General features: G+C 31.4%; 1 protein-coding gene across 2 annotated transcripts in view; it reads left to right on the top strand.

Moving 5' to 3' along the window:
- Positions 1-9,047: 9,047 nt before the first annotated feature.
- The window catches only part of Hs3st-A (Heparan sulfate 3-O sulfotransferase-A), a 291,348-nt gene continuing 279,988 nt past the window's right edge, over positions 9,048-20,407 (top strand). For both annotated transcript variants that reach the window (XM_075311929.1, XM_075311930.1), the window contains exon 1: positions 9,048-9,465. The gene's annotated coding sequence lies outside the window, so the exon portion shown is untranslated. The remainder of the gene's footprint in view (positions 9,466-20,407) is intronic.

A 20,407-nucleotide genomic window follows, 5' to 3' on the forward strand; every position in this document is an offset into this window, starting at 1 on the left:
CTAGAATCTATATGTATAGTCAGGCTTGTGAAGTTGGTATCTGGCATTTTCTTTTCAAAAGCTTAATAATACTCATTCCGAAATCTTATTTCTCAAGAAAATTTTGTCAAAATTTTATTTCTAAAAAAAATTTTATCAAAAATTTTATTCCTATAGAAAATTTTGTCAAAAATTTTATTTCTATAGATAATTTTGTCAAAATTTTAGTTTTTTAGAAAATTTTGTAAACATTTTATTTCTTTAGAAAATTATGTAAACATTTTATTTCTAGCAAAAAAATTGTCAATATTTTATTTCGATAGAAAATTTTGTTTTTATAGATCATTTTATAGAAATTTTATTTCTATAGACAATTTTGTCAATATTTTATTTTTATAGAAAATTGTACCAAAATTTTATTTCTATACACAATTTTGTCAAATTTCTATTTCTATAGACAATTTTTTCAAAATTTTAATTCTATAGAGAATTTTGTTAAAATTTTATTTCAATAGAAAATTTTGCCAAAATTTTCTTTCTATAGACAATTTTGTCAAAGTTTTATTTTTGTGAAAAGTTTTGTCAAAATTTGATTTCTATAGAAAATTTTTTCAACATTTATTTCTATAGAAAATTTTTTCAAAATATTATTTCTTTAGAAAATTTTATTTATACAGAAAACTTCTGAAATTTTTTTTTTCTTTTTGTCAAAATTTTATTTTTAAATTTTGTCAAAATTTAATTTATATAGTAAATTTGCAAATTTTTTTTCTATTGTCAAAATTGTATTTCTATAGAAAATTTTGTTAAAAATTTATTTCCTTAGAAAATTTTGTAAAAATTTTATTTCTATAGAAAATTTTGTCAAAAGTTTAACTACTATAGTAAATTTTGTCAAAATTTAATTTCTATAGAAAATTTTGCAAACATTTTTGTCTATAGGAAATTTTGTCAAAATGTCATTTCTTTAGAATATTTTGTCAAAATTGTATTTCTATAGAAAATTTTGTCAAAAATTTGTTTCCTTGGAAAATTTTGTCAAAATTTTATCTCTATAGAAAATTCTGTCAAGATTTTTGTTTTTGTATAGATAATTTTGCAAAAATTTTATTTCTATTAAGAATTTTGCCACAATTTCTTTAGAAAATTTTATTTATACAGAAAAGTTTCTCAAAATTTTATTTCTTTTTGTCAAAATTTTATTTCTAAATTTTGTCAAAATTTATTTTTATAGTAAAATTTACTATAGAAATTATTTTTTTTTTTTCAAAATTTTTTTCTATTGAAAATTTAGGCAAAATTTTATTTCTTTAGAATATTTTGTCAAAATTGTATTTCTATAGAAAATTTTGTTAAAAATTTATTTCCTTAGAAAATTTTGTCAAAATTTTATTTCTATAGAAAATTTAGCAAAATTTTATCTCCTTAGAAAATTTTGTCAAAATTTTATTTCTATAGAAGGTTAGGTTAGGTTAGGTTAGGTTAGGTGGCAGCCCGATGTATCAGGCTCACTTAGACTATTCAGTCCATTGTGATACCACATTGGTGAACTTCTCTCTTATCACACCCAGAGAAGGAATATGATCACCTCAAACATATTTTAAGAGCAAAATGTTATTTTTGGGTTGTGACCATTTAACATGGTTTTCGCAACCATGTTCTTTTCTCGGAAATCATGTAACTGATTTCGGCAAGCAGGTTATATTTGACGAAAAAATAACATTTTAGTGACAAACAAGTTACATGGTAACCATACAAAAATAACATTTTGCTCTTGAAACATGTTTGAGGTGATCATATTCCTTCGCTGCGTGCACTGAGTGCTGCCCGATTCTATTTTAAGCTCAATGACAAGGGACCTCCTTTTTATAGCCGAGTCCGAACGATTCTATTGTAAGCTCAATGACAAGGGACCTCCTTTTTATAGCCGAGTCCGAACGGCGTTACACATTGCAGAAGCTTTGTAACCCTCAGAAATATCACCAGCATTACTGAGGTAGGTTAATCCACAGCTGAAAAACTTTTGGTGTTCGGTCGAAGCAGGAATCGAACCCACGACTATGTGTATGCAAGGCGGGCATGCTAACCATTGCACCACGGTGGCTCCCTATTATTTCTATAGAAAATTTGGCAAATTTTTATTTCTATAGAAAATTTTATTTCTTCGGGAAAGTTTCTCAAAATTTTATTTCTTTTTGTCAAAATTATATATCCAACCATCTTGCAGTCTATAGGGCTTTGTCCAAATAAATTTGAAAAACATTCTTTTCCTCTGTTGGTTAAGCTACATTTGTAGTTTAGTCAATGTATTGTTTTAAGCTGAAATCAAAAAAAAAAAAACATCAACAACAACAATTATATTTCTATAGATAATTTTGTCAAAATTTTATTTCTATAGAAAATTTTGTCAAAATTTAATTTCTATAGAAAATTTTTTCAAAATTTTATTTCTTTAAAATATTTTGTCAAAATTGTATTTCTGTAGAAAATTTTGTCAAAAGTTTATTTCCTTGGAAAATTTTGTCAAAATTTTATTCCTAAAGACAATTTTGTCAAAATTTTATTTCTAAAGAAAATTTTATTCCTATAGACAATTTTGTCAAAATTTTATTTCTGTAGAGTTGGATGAACACTTTATTTCGATCTAGGCGGCCGATAAATTGGCCGCCTAGATCGTGCTAGAAGGAGTTAACCTTAAGACGATTTTTGTGAGGCTATGTTAATGCTCATAAGATACCCACCGAAATGTGGGAAAAAGATGTCAAAGATGGGCTAAGATAATATACATTTGAGTCGCAGTCGCGCTCAAAATTTGGATCGTTATTTCAGGATTAGCTCATCATTGTGGTACCACAGTGGCGTATTTCTCTCTTATCACTGAGTGCTGCCCGACTCTATGTTTAGCTCAATTACAAGGGACCTCCTTTTATTGCCGAGTCCTAGCAGAGGGTCCTAAGGTCCCACACAAGCACTGGTGTTCTTACGATTCGAAACAACTGATTTGACTCCCCAAACTGACTCGTCTTCTTAAGCCTTTCCAACATGTACGCCTTATTTCAACCCCTATATGGAAACCAAAATTGGTCAAACTTCCAAAATTTATAGCTTAAATTCCAAAGTCTATCAAAGGCCATGGCGTCATTTAACAGCCAATAGCAATATTCTCACTGTTTTCTTCTACACCCATAACTGTGAAGCTATTGATGCTGCTGTTGCTGTTTCTATCCCAAAGCAATTGTGCATTTGTGTTTTTGGATTTCCTCTGGAAAAATCCTTAAGTGTCCGCTTTTGTTGGCTTTGTCTAAGCTTTGCTTATTGTAAGTCTTTGGCTGTTTATTTGTTGAGCATTTGCAAGCAAACATTTTCGTAGGATATATAACGTGCGTGAGTAGATTTGTGAGCATGTGGAAATGTATTCGTTGAATTGTATGGGGTACTCTCATATGCCAAATACATTTGGAAACAACAAGAATTACCATATTTATTGTATTCAAATTAAGGACAACAACAGAATGCCACAAAACAACGCCCCCACATCACTTCAGACAATGCCAAGGCACAGTGCAAAACTTTTATGGTAGCTTTCTTCTTTGGTCTAACCCTGTGCTTTTTGCGTTTTTTGCTGTTGTTCTTGGCTTTACCCATTTGTGTTTCTTCAAAATAGACTTTGCTATTTATTTCGATTTAATGGGAAAACTTTCAATTGAAAATCGAATATTCCCTTGAAGTTTAAAATCGCTATAGAAATACGACTTAATTTCAAAGAGAACAAAAAACCAAATCCCAAAATAATATTAGTGCAACATAGAAATATCTTAGCATGAATTTATTTACTTGGGAAAGAGTTAAAATCGATTTGTTTCTGGTTTTACAAACTTAATAAATCTAAACAATTGCATAAAAATCTATATAAATATTAAGTATGAAGTTTTCTATGCTGAAAATAGCAATGACCTAACATGAGAGGTTATGGTAGATTAAGGACGAATTTCATTCAGGATGTTCAGGAGGTCAAATCTGGGAATCGGCTCATATGGGGGCCAGATGTGCCTAACGTAGTGAATTACACTTTGACGAGACCACTTTTCGACAAAAAGTTTGAGACTCTAATACCCAATAGTGAGGCGTGGTGTACACGGATCCCGGGGAATAAAAGATATATAGATTTCTACACTGATGGCTCCAAATTGGATAGACAAGCGGGTTTCGGAGTATATTCCTAAGATCTGGAACTTCGAATAGCGAAAAGATTACCTGATCACTGTAGTGTTTTTCAGGCTGAAATATTAACAATAAGGGAAGTGGTGAATTGGCTGAGAAAAAATGCTCCAAGCAATATTGGTATTAATATATACTCAGACAGTCAACCTGCAATAAAATCCTTGGACTCTGTGTTCCTCAACTCGAAAACGGCCATCGACTGCCGCAAATCTCTCAATGAGATGGCTGAGCAGCACAACACTCACCTAATATGTGTGCCTGGACATCGGAACATACCGAGGAACTGCGAAGCAAATGAGCTAGCAAGGCTAGGAACTACCTTACATATTCCAGGGGAACTAGAATCTGTTGGTATGCCTCTGTCTACCTGCAAGCTCTTACTGCTTGAGAAGGCTGTCATGATGGCAAATGTTCGATGGGAGAATTGCAAGGGTTGTAACGACACCAAGCAAATATGGTCCCATTTAAACTTAAACCGCACACTAGATATGCTAGTGTTCTCGAGACGCCAGATATCACTCCTGATATCTGCTATAACGGGTCGCTGCCTGATAGGCGATTTTGCAAAAACTATTGGTGCGAAGTATAATGACTATTGTGTGAGCTATCATGATGCGGAGGAAAAGGAATCAATAGAACACCTCTTGTGTGAGTGTCCTGCATTTTGTGTAAGGCGTAAGCGAATTTTAGGGGCATATAGCTTCAGATTATTGGCGGACCTGGAAAACATTAATTTAAGCAGTCTGCTAATGTTTTTGGAACAATCTGGTTGGTTCAACAGAAGAAAATAATCGAGAAGGTTCAGCGGTTAAAACTAGAAATGCCAATATGTAATAGGTACTTTTAGTTAATGTGGTATCACAATGGACTCAATAGTCTAAGTGAGCCTGAATCTTAATCGGGCTGCCACTTTAACCTAACCAAACCTATGGGGGCTATATGTTATATAGTTATGGACCGATATGGCCCAATTCCTGCATGGTTGTTAGAGACTATATACTAGCCCCACGTACCAAATTTCGTCCGAATCGGATAAATTTTGCTCATCCCAGATGCTCCGGAGGTCAAATCTGGGGATCGGTTTATATGGGGCTATATATAATTATGAACCGATGTGGACCAATTTTTGCATGGTTGTTACCAACACCATGTACCAAATTTCAACCGGATCCAATGAAATTTGCTTCTCTTAGAGGCTCCGCAAGCCAAATCTGAGGGTCGGTTTATATGGGGGCTGTATGTAAAAGTGGACCTATATGGCCCATTTGCAATACTATCCGACTTACATCGATAACAAACATATTTTTAATTAATTTTTATTTTATTTATTATACTTAAAAAAAAAAAAAAAAAACATCACAACCAGATTTGTATTCATTCTTTTTTATTAATTTTCATACCATAAAGGAGTTCTAAAGGGTCATGTTTTCAACAGCTGACACAAGTTTCGTGTTTAACGTATCTGTCAAACACTGATGATATCCAACTTTTTTGCCCAAAATTTAAAGATTATGCCAAAATTGGTCTAAGGGAATGAACCGTTTGAGATGCAGTCGCTGTCAACATTTGCATGAAATGATATTAATTTATATGGATCGTACTATCAATTCAAGTAAGAATTTCATGTCTTTTTCATGAATTGCATGTGTTTTTATTTTTCCTATAGTTCTTAAAATTTATCCTTTATAACCTAAATTTTAATAAGCCTAAATTTAATGATTGATTTCTCACTCAGAATCAATGTCAACATCAATAAGGGAAAAAATATATACTTCAAATATACTGAAATAATGAATCGCGGAATTAAGGCCCAGGACATATAAGCTAAGACTTAAGGCAAAAAATGTTAGATGTATTCGAGAATTGGCTCTCACTGGTACGAATTATGGTCTGCATACTGCGGACAAAGCCATCACACGTTGCTAGAAAGTGACTCTGTATATTTTGGCCTATTACCGGCGAAGCGCCGTGTTGAGATAATCAACATTTTGGTATTTCTTAATGCCCACCTTATTAGAACTGGAAATAAAAGTCCAATGGACTGAGATCCGGTGGTTTTTGGTGGTCACTGTAAGGAAGAAATGAAACGAGCATATCTCCTTAAATATGCATCCTAAAGCGAAAAGGACGATAATTCATTACCACCCCCCCAGAAATTAAAATTTTGATGAAAATCCTTTAAACATTTAAATTTTTATATGAAAAACTTATTTTGGCCATATCTCCTTAAATAGGCGTCCTAGAGCGAAAAGGACGATAATTCGTGACCACCTCCCATAAATCAAAATTTTGATGAAAATTCTTGAAATTTTTATGAAAAATTTATTAAAGACGATAATTCATGACCACCCCCCAAAATCCTATTGGAATGTCCAGGTCAGAGCTTCAATATAATCCAGAACATTTTTCCGATAATATTTGTCACTTGTTGTGACCCTACGGTAGATGAATACAAACAAGGATACACCATCGGCCGTTACGGCGCTCCAAACTATTATCATCGGTGACGCTTGAGTCTTGGTGGCCAATTGAAGGTGTACATTTTCAGCTCTTTGGCACGTTAAACCGATCATTTGATTTGTTCACAAACTGTTCATTTGGGATGAGTAGCAATCGGAGAAAACCAAATTCGGTAATTAGTCACTTTTGTGCCAGCAAAGCAACTCCATGGCTCTTTCTAGTCTAACACTTTTTTGTGGATAGGTGAGCTCTTCACACTTGTTGAACTTCATTGGCTTTAGGCCAAGCTCATATTTCACTATGTTTAGTATTTGTTTTCGCAAGAACGGTTTGGAAATGATAGCAACCTTAAATTGGTTGCAATATATATTTACCACCCTTTATGTTTAACTCAATGAGAAAGGACATTACTTTATAGCTGAGTTCGAACGGCACTTCATATTGCTATGAAACCACTTGAAAAAACTTTGAAACTCTTAGAAATGTCATTGCTGCACAGAAAAAAATATCACCAAAATATTTCCAATTAAAAAGTTAACTGAAGTTGAAAATTTTTTCAATTAATAAATTAATTGATACAATTAACTTTTTAATCATGATAGAAACATTAAGTTAATTAAGGCAATGATTGAAAATTTTTAAATTTTTAATTAAAAAATTAATTGATACAATTAACTTTTTATTCAAATTCGGAAGACTAATTCTGTTAACCCTTTCACCACCGAAATAAACCTAATGTTAAAAACTTTAATTTTTCTTCTGTTTTTACTTGTACTACCAGCATGTAGAACAAAAATTGCCATTTTGAAAACCTACTTCAAATACTTCAAGAGCTATATGAGCTTGTTTTGAAAATTTGATTCTTGAATTGTGACCAAGTGGCCTTACGAAAATAAGCGCTATTTGGCCTATAATGTCCTTCAAAGTGTGAGCAAAAATACAAAAAAGAACCCGAAAATGTGTCAGCTATAGTTTTCGTATGAATGTCCATTTACTAGAAACATACAGTAGAAAAATTGTCTCAAATTTCCGTGTTTTTCGTTTATTTCTAAAGAACTTTACAAAAATGTATTTTGGACCTCACCAATATAGAAAATATTTATAGGTTATTTAGATTAAAGCCTTTAAAATAACATCGAGAAATAAATCAAAACTAAGTGGAAAAATAGAATTTGGTGTCTTTTTCGAATGTCCTTCATAGCGGACATCGGTAGTGAAAGGGTTAAAAAAGTGCTGATTTTTTTTTAAATTTTTAATTAAAAATGTATTTCAAACAATCATTTGTTAATTCAAATAAAAACTCTAAGCCAATTCAGAAAGTAATTAAAAATAGTTACCTTTTTTAATTAATAAATTAATTGAGTTTTGCAATCAACATCAATTAAATTTTTAATTGAATCAATTAAACAATTAATTGAAATTTGCTGAAAAATCAATTAATCACTTAATCAAGAATTTTTTCTATGTCCAATTAAAACTGTGATTGATACTATCATTTTCGTGATTGAAGACATTTCAATTAAAAAATTAATTGGATCAATTAATTTGGTGATTGAATCAGAAAAAATTTTTTTTGTGTGTGAGAAGAGATAATCCAACGCTGAAAACCCTTTTTGTGTTTGGTCGTACTGGGCTTGAACCAATAACCCTTTGTTGATTGTACTACACATGTTTTCCTGGAAATCAGTCTGCTTAATCATTAAAAAATCGTTTATAGATCAAGGATTGTCAATGAAATTTTAACATAAAATTTTAACAGGTTACCCATTATTCCCAAAAGTCTTAACAAAAACTCCTTATATTAATCGATGACAAATGAATGTATTCTAAAACTCATGAGCAAGGCATGATATTGTTTTATTGTGGGGGAAAAACAAATCTATTATTGCTTTCATTAACAGGTGAGCAAGTTCTAAATATCTTTGACTCTCTCTCTCTCTCTCTTTCTCTGCGCTTTTTGGTTACATGAATAGAGAGCAAATTGACATGCGCCTTAATAAATTCCTTCACATTGAACAAGAACATTCATTACAATGGGCACATGATGAATGTAGTGTATTATATGTGTGGGAGCGATGAGAGCAAATGGGCTGTAGGGCGAACTGCATCGTAACAAATAAATGCTGGCTGCCATGCACTGTGTCTCAAAAAAATGAAAAGGTAAACAGATGTTTGTAAATGGTCCCAAATGAGAAATTTCCCTCATAACAAAAAAAAAAAAATTCCGTTTTTTGCATAGAGAATAAGAGAGGGAGAGTGAGAGTATCTATAGAGTGTTTGCAAGTGGGGAGAAAAAGAAAAGCCTGATTGTTTGGCAAAATGGGGGTTACCATTTGCTCGGCTATAGCCAAGGAACTCTTTTAAGCACAAACATTCTCGGTTGACGGACGTATAACGCGGATAAAATTATTTTGTAACTCTTGTGTATGTAAAAATGTTCCCGTGTATGTGTGTGTGTGTAGAAATGTGAAAACAAAAATTCTATATTAAAGCTAAATATATTAAAGAAAATTGAAAAAAGAAAATAACATCAAATCATAAAGAAAAGAAAGCACAAAAATAAAGAAAAAATCCTTTTCGGAAAAAAGGTGAAAGTGTACGAAAGCCCAAAACAAATTGTGGCCAAGAAATTGTCAAAGAAGTTTTAAGAAAAGTGAAAGTTATACAAAGTAAATGTGAAAGAGAAGTGCAAAAAAGCGAAGAAAATAAAAATAAAGTGCTACGGTATTTTGGTGATATCTCAGCATTTCTAAATACTAAAAAATATTTATTACAACCATTTGAGAAAACAAAAACCGAAAAAAGGTAGCATTTTTGATATATGTTAGAAACTGAAACAATATGATTTTCTTTTTATTATTTCTGCGTCCTTTTTTCCCTCTTACATTCGATGCTTGTTCTTCCTTATATGTGCGTGTTTTCGAATTTTTTTGTTTTAGCTAATCAACAAAAACGAAATTTGCTTTAAGTTTCATTTTTCATGCTATTGTCGTTTATCGTCCTTCTTTGTTATTTTCCCAAAGTGTTGCGTTATTACGTTTGTTACGTTACGTTATAAGGCTATGGCATCAAAGGAAAACAAAAATGCGTATGAGAGTATTTGCCCTCTATGCTTGTCAGATTAAAAATGTGAAGGTGTGAAGTTGGTAAAGAGCGAATTTCTACTAGTGTGTGTTTGTGTATATTTTTACATAGCTACATTAAGATCCTTTGGTGGGAAAATTAAATGTGTTGTAGTTTGTTGTTGTTGTTGTTATGCTTCATTGTTTAATAATCAACTTTACTGCCCAATATAAAAGCCAAAAGAGAAATAAGCAAATGCGCGCCATTCACAACACACACACACACGCCCCACACGTGTGCTAACAACAGTACTAACTCAACATAAACAAGTTAACACTAACAACAAAACTGTGAAAAAAATACAATAAAAAAAAAAAACAAAACAACCCCCTTCCCCACCCCCACAAGCAAAAGTCAAAACATCCCGTTGTGTTGTAAGTAAAATGTCAGTAATAAAATACGCAAAAACACACCTACACACAAACATACATACACGCCAATGCATATTGCTGTACACATTCCATCACACATGGATTACATCCCCCACCCGCCCATGCATACCCAACCCACTAGGCATTCATAAGCAAGCATCAGAGTAATGAGAACACATTCAGCATCAAAAGGGAAATAAAAAAGGGGTCAAAATCAGCAGAAAGTAGCAGTAGCCGCAGCAGCAGCAACCATGAAACGTGTGGCATAAAAGTAACAAGCGAAGTGTAATATTATAATTCCCTGTTCTCCCACACCTCCCCCCATCACTTTTTCACACGGCTACCAACCATAGATAAAACAACAACAACAACTGGCAATGTAATAACGTTGTGCATATTTTATGCCGTTATGTTGAATTTTGCCTTGAAGTTGATTTCACAACAACCATAACAACAACAAAAATAAAGAAATTTACTGGGGAAAAAAGTAAAAGACAAAAAAAAGGGGAAGAAACACAACTAAAGTGAAAATAAAGAAAACTTCTCAAAGAAACAAAGCAACAGTGAATCCTGCATTTCGACAAAATACAGGATTAAATGAATTTTCTCTTTTGACTTTTTTTATAAAGAATTATCAGCTTTCTTTTCATTACATTCATTCGTGTAATACATAGACAAGAAACTAATGAAAGACCCTTTGATTTTCTTTATTTTTTAAGTTTTTCTTCAAGGTCATCTTTATTGTTTCTTTTAATGAAGAAATTACTCGTTAAGAAATTAAATTTTAATATTCAAGTGAAAATTCAGGGAGTATGAAGTGAGGGCTACAACTAATATAAAAATTAAATTGCCAGCATTTACACAATATTGGGGGCAATTTTTTTCAAATATTGAAAGTTCATTAAAAGAATGCATATACATTTTGCATTTTCATTACGTTAAGAATACGGATCTTTGAAATTTGTGTCCCTTAGTTAAATTGACTGAAGTATTATTTGTTTTAATATAAGATAAAAAAGCTTTAAATATAGGATAAGACTTATTGTAATGTAATATATTGTAATGTAAAAAGTCTACATTACAACATATACTACAAATAAGTCTTAAGTTAAACTGCCATTAGTTTTACGTGAATATCTTTGTCAATATTTAACAAGGTAGGACCTAAAATATCTTTGTTAAAAATAAGCCGCATTTTTGCTTTGAATAAAAACCTTTAAATAAAGTCAAAATTTCTCGATTCAGGAAAATTTGATTTGAGTGTATTTGGACTAGTATGTTGTATAGTTAATTTCAGGAGGATTTGATGATTCTAAGAAATCGTAGAATCATTTTTATGGGGGTAGAAAGCTAACTATTTTGCTATAAAAATTTATTTTTACACTCAAACAAGTAAGTAAAGTAGAAAGTCGGGCGGGCCGACTATATCATACCCTAAACCACCATTACAGAATTAGTAATCATAAGCATTTGTGGGGTAACATATAGGTCTGGGAGATAAATAGTTGATTATTTAAGAAAATTAAGGGGCACATGTCTATGGGTGCTTTGTGTCAATCTGACTATTGCTCATAGTCAATGTTGCCAGGGAAAATGTTCGGTTTACCCTACAAGGACAAAAAAAAGTTCCCCACTTTCCCATACATTCACAAACAATTTTCCCTACCATATTTTTCGTTAAATTTAAAAAAATTTACAAAACAAAAATGGTTCTAAGTACTTTATTATCTTAAAACATGAATATGCAACGTATATAACTTAGAATATAAATGTGTATTACCACCACGGTTGCCACAGTTGGTAGAATTCTACCCAAATTAGTAATCTTTTTTGTTAAACCTCTATAAAAATAAAATTTTGGAAAAAGTTTCTATAAACAAATTTTTGTGAGAAATTTTTCTATAGAAATAAAATTTTGACAATAAATTCTATAGAAATAAAATTTTGAGAAAAAATTCCACAGAAATAAAATTTTGAGAAAATTTTTTATAGAAATAATATCTTGAAAAAAATTTCTATAGAAATACAATTTTGACAAAATATTCTATAGAAATAAAATGTTGACAAAATTTTCTACAGGAATAAAGTTTACTACACATTGTTAAAGATCAAGCCTTGCCGGCTTCTAATTTCCTCCTCTAGAGCCACCAAAATGTAAAAATTATTACAAATTGTTTTGAGTAAAAATGTCCTACATTGTGGCCCTACGTCCCTACAAGACGCTAAATATTAGAAAAACCCTACTTCTAGCAACACTGGCTGTGTTGATATTGCAACTACGGAGTTAGTATACCACTAATATTGAGCCCATTATTAAAAAAGAGAAAATTGTTAAATTAGTGTGGGTAATAAATACAAATTTGTAAAAATCGAGCAATATTCTTATGTAAGAGCTACACGTACATATAAGTACGATCTTCTAGTACATCAAAATTTGAAATTTGAGTAACATTGGTTAATAAATAAGAGTACTATGGTCAAATTTGGGAAAATCGAGCGATGCATATATATGGAAGCTATATCTAAATCTGAACCAATTTGCATAATATTTTGCTGGTTTGATTAATACCAAAAAAAGGTTACCTTGTGCAAGATTTGAGTAAGATCGGTTAAGAAATAAGGCCTGTATGGTCAAACATAAGGTTATTAGGGGCGAATTTTTCAAAATCAGGTGATACGTATATGGGAGCTATATCTAAATTTGAACCGATTTCGATGAAATTTTGCACATATAGTTAGTACTATAGAGGACTGGATCTAGCCAACTTTTAGTAAGATCGGTTAATAAATAAGGGTTGTATGGCCAAATTTGGGAAAATCGGGCTATACATATATATGGGAGCTATATCTAAAACTGAACTGATTTCGACGATTTTTTGCACATATAGTAAGTGCTATAGAAGACTATATTTAGCCAAATTTGGGTAAGATCGGTTGATAAATAAAGGTTTTATGGTCAAATTTAGAAAAATCGGGCGGTACATATATATGGGAGCTATAGCTAAATCTGAACCGATTTCGATGATTTTTTGCACATATAGTTAGGGCTATAGAAGATTATATTTAGCCAACTTTGAGTAAGATCGGTTGATAAATAAAGGTTTTGAGGCCAAATTTGGGAAAATCGGGCGATACATATATATGAGAGCTATATCTAAATCTGAACCGATTTGAATGAAATTTTGCAGACTTAAAGGGCGATGAAAAAGATTACCTTTTGCCAAATTTGGTGACGATCCGTTTGAAAAAACGCACAACGTGACCCCATTTGTCGAAATCGGGCGATACATATATATGGGAGCTGTATCTAAATTTGATCCGATTTCTTCCAAATTCAATAGCGTTCGTCCTTGGGCCCAAAAAACTCCCTGTTCCAAATTTCATCAAAATCGGTTAATAATTGCGACCGGAATCCTGTGAACAACAAATACATGGACAGACGGACGGACACCAAGCGCTAGATCGACGCAGGAGGTGATTCTGAGTCGATCGGTATATATTTTATGGGGTCTAAAATCAATATTTATGGTAGGCACATTTTTTGGCCGATCAAACTTATTATACCCTGACCACTATGTGGTTTAGGGTATAAAAAAGTTTACTTGGATGCAAATATGAAAGATATTGATTCCGAGCCAAAGATGCGGCTTCTTTAAAATTAAGACATTTTATAGAGACCTACACGGACGAAAAAGTCTGTTTATAACTTTCACCAGATGTATATATAGACGGACAAAAAAGTCAGTTTTTCATATGTTTGGGAGTAAAAATTATATGTCTGGAACCCAAATTTTTTAACACAATATTTTTAAGTGCAAGCATATAATGTTCATAAACTAGCATAACATGTTTGGGACATATATGTTAATATGTTAGGTTAGGTTATGGAGGCTGACACGAATCCGAACTTGCGGGTTTGTGTCCACTTAGACCATAGTTGGTCCATTGCGATCTTAATATGTTAGAACATATTATGTTTGGGACATAAAATGTTTATAAATATAGTATGCTTAGATGCAAACATATATTTATTTAGAAATAGCCTATACACATATATCTATTTAGAAAGAGAGGCCTAGAGAGTATGCTGCAAGTAAAATAATGGAAGTAACCAATTGGCGCCTTAAAAATATATCCACCCAAAGAAAATTTCATTAAAATTTTTTACTACCAGTATATGCCCTAAGGTGAAACATAATATGTTTGAACAATACAAACAATATTTTGTTTGCACCAATCCTGAAAATATATATGCTTGAAACAAAATGTGTTTGGGGTATGTGTTAAAGAAGCGATTTTTTTGAGGGTGTAGCTGCCATATATATTTACCACCGATCTGGTCATACTTGACATATTTATCAACGTATTTTCTTAAAACTTCGCACAACCAAATGTTTTGGGGCTCTCGTAAACTATGCAAAATATCAGCCAAATCGGTTCAGATTTAGCTATAGCTCCCATATATATCTTTCGTTCGAGTTGCACTAATATGGCCTCAAAAGCCAGAGTTTTGCCCTGATTTGCTTCAAATTTTTCACAAGGAGTACGTTTAATAGTATCATTAAGAATGCCAAATTTTGGTTGAAATCGGTTCAGATTTAGATATAGCTCCCATATATATCTTTCGCCCGACTTAAACTCATATAACCACGGTGGTCAAAATTATACTCTCATTCAATATTCAACATAATTATGCTTGTAAAATTTGGTCAAAATCGGTTCAGATATAGATATAGCTCCTATATATATATGCACGCTAGAGTTGGGGAAATATGGTAGAATATTTTCATATTTTAGACACATTTTCAATGGGATTTTCCTACAATTGACTCGATAATTTCCACAGATAATATATTTAATATGATATTTAAGTGTGCCAAGTTTGATCTAATTTGGTTTAGATGTAGAAAGCCTCCAAATATGGCCAAAAAATATGGGTATTTCACACAAAATTCTGTGATGATATGGTCAATGTGGGTATTTTACACAAAATTCTGTGATGATTTCCCCATATCGTAGTCATATCCTACACTGTGTCAACAGCCGGTGCACTGAATTTGAATCACTTCTTTAGGTGTGATCCGAATTCAATGTTTTGGGTGTAAATTAAAAAAATTCTGTGATATTTTGTCAAGTAAATAATTTTTATAATATTTTATAATTTTTAATGGATTCTAACGCTTGTCTGAGATGCTTGACCTCAAATATTTTCAAAAATTCACAATTTTTTCAGATTGGATTTAGCATTTTTTTTTTCGACAAAATTTAAATAATTTGTACCATTTTATGAATTCTTAAACTGTTTTTAACCAATTTGAAACAAAAAAAGTTAAAATATGAAAAAGGCATGTTATAAGAAATTGAATGAAAAGAACATTCTGTGTAGTTAAAATAAAGAACATCATTGGGAGTACATCTTTTGGAAGTGCTTTTGGAAGAACTTCCAAATTTTTTTGCTGGGTACATATGTATCGCCCGATAAATCATAAATGCTCTTTTGTACAATTGCATTAAAATTGCTCTAGTTTCATAGTACCCATATTTTTTTACTAACATTGTGTTTCATCCCAGGGCGTTAACCGATTTAAAATTTTGTTCTAGAGATTTTGTAGAAGTAGAAAAAATTGTCCCCAAATCGGTTAAGATATAAATATTTGTATATGGGAATATGTTATAAAACTTCATAATACCTCCCAACAAATTGGAAGGAGTTGAAATGGTAACAAAAATTTGGGGGTGAAGGGTATTGTCCTAAAAACATATATACACAAAGAAAATCTCTTCGGAAGCAATTTAGCTTTAATTTCTACACTGAAAAAACAGTGAGCCTAACAAAAAGAAAACTTTTGGTTAATATTAGAAAATTTTGAATATTTTTAGAAAATTTTAACTAAACACTAATACAAACGCTGGCATCATGCTGATATCACAAAAATAAGTAAATAACTTTCGACAAATTCATGAAAATTTTATAGACATAATTAAGTTTTTTCGCTTGTTAACGAAATTTTTGTAGTTTGAAGGAAAAACTGTCAAAATTGCAAGAATGTCTTTAGTGACATACGAAGTTCATGATGGACGCATTTGTAGTAGAATTTACAAATTTAAAGACATAATGAAATATTTTGTGAGAATTACGAATTTTGGCTAACGGGATATCTCAAAAACTGTTTCATAAAAAAATTTTAATTTTTTTTTTCGAATTCAGCAGATCAATATACATAAGTCACATTTCATTAAATGTACACACAAAAAAAAATTTTTCTGATTCAATCACCAAATTAATTGATCCAATTAATTTTTTAATTGAAATGTCTTCAATCACGAAAATGATAGTATCAATCACAGTTTTAATTGGGCATAGAAAATATTTTTGATTAAAAAATTAATTGATTTTTTCAGCAAATTTCAATTAATTTTTTAATTGATTCAATTAAAAATTTAATTGATGTTGATTGCAAAACTCAATTAATTTATTAATTAAAAAAGGTAACTATTTTTAATTACTTTTTGAATTGGCTTAGAGTTTTTATTTGAATTAACAAATGATTGTTTGAAATACATTTTAATTAAAAATTAAAAAAAAATCAGCACTTTTTTTTAACTGAATTAGTCTTCCGAATTTGATTAAAAAGTTATACAATTAACTTTTACTTTTACAATTAATTTTTTAATTAAAAATTTTAAAATTTTCAATCATTGACTTAATTATCTTAATGTTTCTATCATGATTAAAAAGTTAATTGTATCAATTAATTTATTAATTGAAAACATTTTCAACTTCAATTAACTTTTTAATTGGAAATATTTTGGTGATATTTTTCTGTGTACATGAAAAAAATTGTATTTTATAAACTAATGTAATAAGTCTAGCATCCATAAAATCGTATCTGCAAGCAGGGCCAATTCTTGCAATGATTAGAAGAAAGTTAAAATGTGGGGTTCGATTTATATGGCGATTATATATAATTATGGACCGATATGGACCACTTTTTCATGGTTTTTAGAGATCATGTACTGAACCAAATAACAAATTTCAATGCATGAAGTTTGCTTCTAGAGGAAGCTCAAAAAATAAAATCTGGAATCGGTTTATATGCGGGCTACATATAGTTATAGACCAATCTAACAACTAATGGGCCAATTTTGGCATGGTTGTTAGAACCCATAGACTAACACCACGTACCAAATTTTAAACGGATCGGATGAAATTTACCCCTCTAAGAGGGTCAGCAAGCCAAATCTAAGGGTCGGTTTATATAAAAGCGATCAGATATATCCCATTTGCAATACCATCGGACCTACATCTCATAACAACTACTTGTGCCTAGTTTGAAGTTGATACATAGTTTCGTTCGAAAGTTAGCGTGATTTCAACAGACGGACGGTCGTACATCGCTAGATCCAGAAAATATAATATATACTTTATTGGCTTTAACATTTAAGATATACGATGTGTTGCAAACAAAATGACAAAGTTAACATATCACCATCCTATGAAGGAGGGTATAAAACGCACCCTAGTACTGCATTATTTATTATTATTTTCTTCTCTGTACTCTTGGCTTTGTCGAAATCGCTCACACAAACACTCAAAATACATAAATATGCATTATGCTCTGAATATTCACATTTGTTGAACTTCTTTCGTATTTATATGAGCCAACAAAAAGTACAACATGAGGGTGTATGGGATTCACAGCGCGTGTAGTATATTTATAGCTGTGCGTAAATTCTTTTATAAAGTTTAGCTTTTTCACAGAAGAATTTAATTTGCACACTTATCACATTTATGGTATGGTAGAGGATACTTTTTTATACTTTTTTTTGTATTTGTATGCAATTACTAAGTCGATTTAGTGATGTCCATTTGTCTATGTATTTCTTTGCACAGAAAAAATTTTTTTAATGAAAGACTTAATTGAGTTTAAGACAAGTAAGGAAAGTCTAAAGTCGGGCGGGGTCGACTATATTTTGATCTACATTTTCGATACCATCTGAAATCCTTCAAACTTGTTGGGTGCTATATATAAAGGTTTATGTTCCCATATATATACATTTAAATCTGAACCGACAATATATTTAAGACTTCTTAGAAAATCTATTGACTTGAAATTTATGCCGGTTAATGCCCTGGGGTGGAACATAAATTTTGAAGTAATTTCGCAAAAGTGTATTTATGATTTATCGGTCGATAGATATGTATTAGAAGTATAGGAAAATTGGAGTAATTTTTACAAGTTTTCGACTAAGCAGTGGCGATTTTACAAGGAAGATTTTGGTATTTTAACCATTTTTGTCGAAATCATAAAAACATATATATGGGAGCTATATCTAATTCTGAACCGATTTCAACCAATTAGGCATTTATAGCAACAAAGCTAATTCTTCTCTCTAAGCAAAATTTCAACTAAATCCGAGTAAAAAATTGGCCAATGGTCATATGTTATATATGGTCATATGCTATATCTAAATCTGAACCGATTTCAACCAAATTTGGTACGGACAGTCAAAATATTAATTCTATTTCCTGTGAAAAATTGCAAGTAAATCGGAGTAAAAGATTGACCACTGTGGTCATATGAGTGTAAATCGGGCGAAGATATATATGGGAGTTACATCTAAATCTGAATCGATTTCAATCAAATTTAACATACTTGATTATAGTACCAATTGCACTCCTTATGAAAAATTTCAAGCAAATCAGGATAAAAATGTGACTTCTGGGCATATATAAGTCCATATCGGGCGAAAGATATATATGGAAGCTATATCTAAATCTGAACCGATTTCATTCAAATTTGACACACTAGACTATAGTACTAATTGTTCTTCTTGTGCAAAATTTCAAGCAAATCAAGGTAAAACTCTGGCTTCTGGGCCCATATAAATGCATATCGGGCGAAAGATATTTATGTGAGCTATATCTAAGTCTAAACCGATTTCTTCTTGTGCAAAATTTCAAGTAAATCAAGGTAAGACTCTGGCTTCTGGGACCATATAAGTACATATCGGGCGAAAGATATATATGAACCGATTTCTTCCAAAATCAATAGGGTTCTATTCTGACCCAAAACACATACTTGTGCCAAATTTGAAGATGATTAGACTAAAACTGCGTCCTAGACTTTGATCACAAAAATGTCTTCACAGACAGACGGACATGGCTATATCGACTCAGGAGTCCACCTTGAGCATTTTTGCCAATGACACCATCTATCTCGTCTCCTTCTGGATGTTGCAAACCAGAGATGGTCCAAGTAGCAATTTTTTGGGTTTTCTACTGTCAAAAAGTTGTAAACGTCGAAAACGTCATATACCTGTATAAAAGGTAAAAAACGTAGTAAATGTCAAAAACCTACGCCTACAGGACCCTTAGATTTGATTTAAAAAACTATTTTTAGTATCCTAAGCCATGAAAACGTCATATTGAATTATTTTAGATTTTTTATAATAATATTTTGAAATTTTTATTCAAACGAAATTTGCACGATTCGCTGGCATAAACATTTGAATGCAACTCGTTTTCATTGTTGTGGCACAGATTTAGGTACAACGTGTGGGCATGCAAAATACCAACCACGCATATTTAATTTTATTAATAATCATTCTCAAATCAAGTAAGACATAAATGGTTCTAATAAACGTACTGTACAAAAAAATATATTTTTGACAAAAACTAAGTATTTTACGAAGGTTAGCATTTTCTTTTTTATAATGAAAAGCCATTCATAAATACAAAAATTAAAAAAAAGTACGAAATAAACGGTTCTAAAAAAGCATTCAATAGAAATTCGTATATTGTCAAAAACTAAGTATTTTACGAAGGTTTACGACGTTTTTGACGTATGGTAAAATACGTCGTAAATGTATGTCAAATACCTTACAGTTTACGACAGACCATCTCTGTTGCAAACATATGCACTAACTTATAATACCCTGTTCCACAGTGTGGCGCAGAGTATAAAAATATTCAATTAAAAATTTAATTTATTCAAAAAAATTTTAATTGAAACAAAAATTAATAATAATAATTAATTTTTTAATTGATACTATCATTCAGACTCGGCTATAAAAAGGAGGTCCCTTGTCATTGAGCTTAACATGGAATCGGGCAGCACTCAGTGATAAGAGAGAAGTTCACCAATGTGGTATCACAATGGACTGAATAGTCTAAGCCTGATACATCGGGCTGTCACCTAACCTAACCTATCATTCTTTGATTGAAGACATTTCAATGAAAAATTAATTGG

This window comes from Haematobia irritans, chromosome 5, assembly GCF_050003625.1.
Source record: "Haematobia irritans isolate KBUSLIRL chromosome 5, ASM5000362v1, whole genome shotgun sequence".
NCBI classification, from domain to species: Eukaryota; Metazoa; Arthropoda; class Insecta; order Diptera; family Muscidae; genus Haematobia; species Haematobia irritans.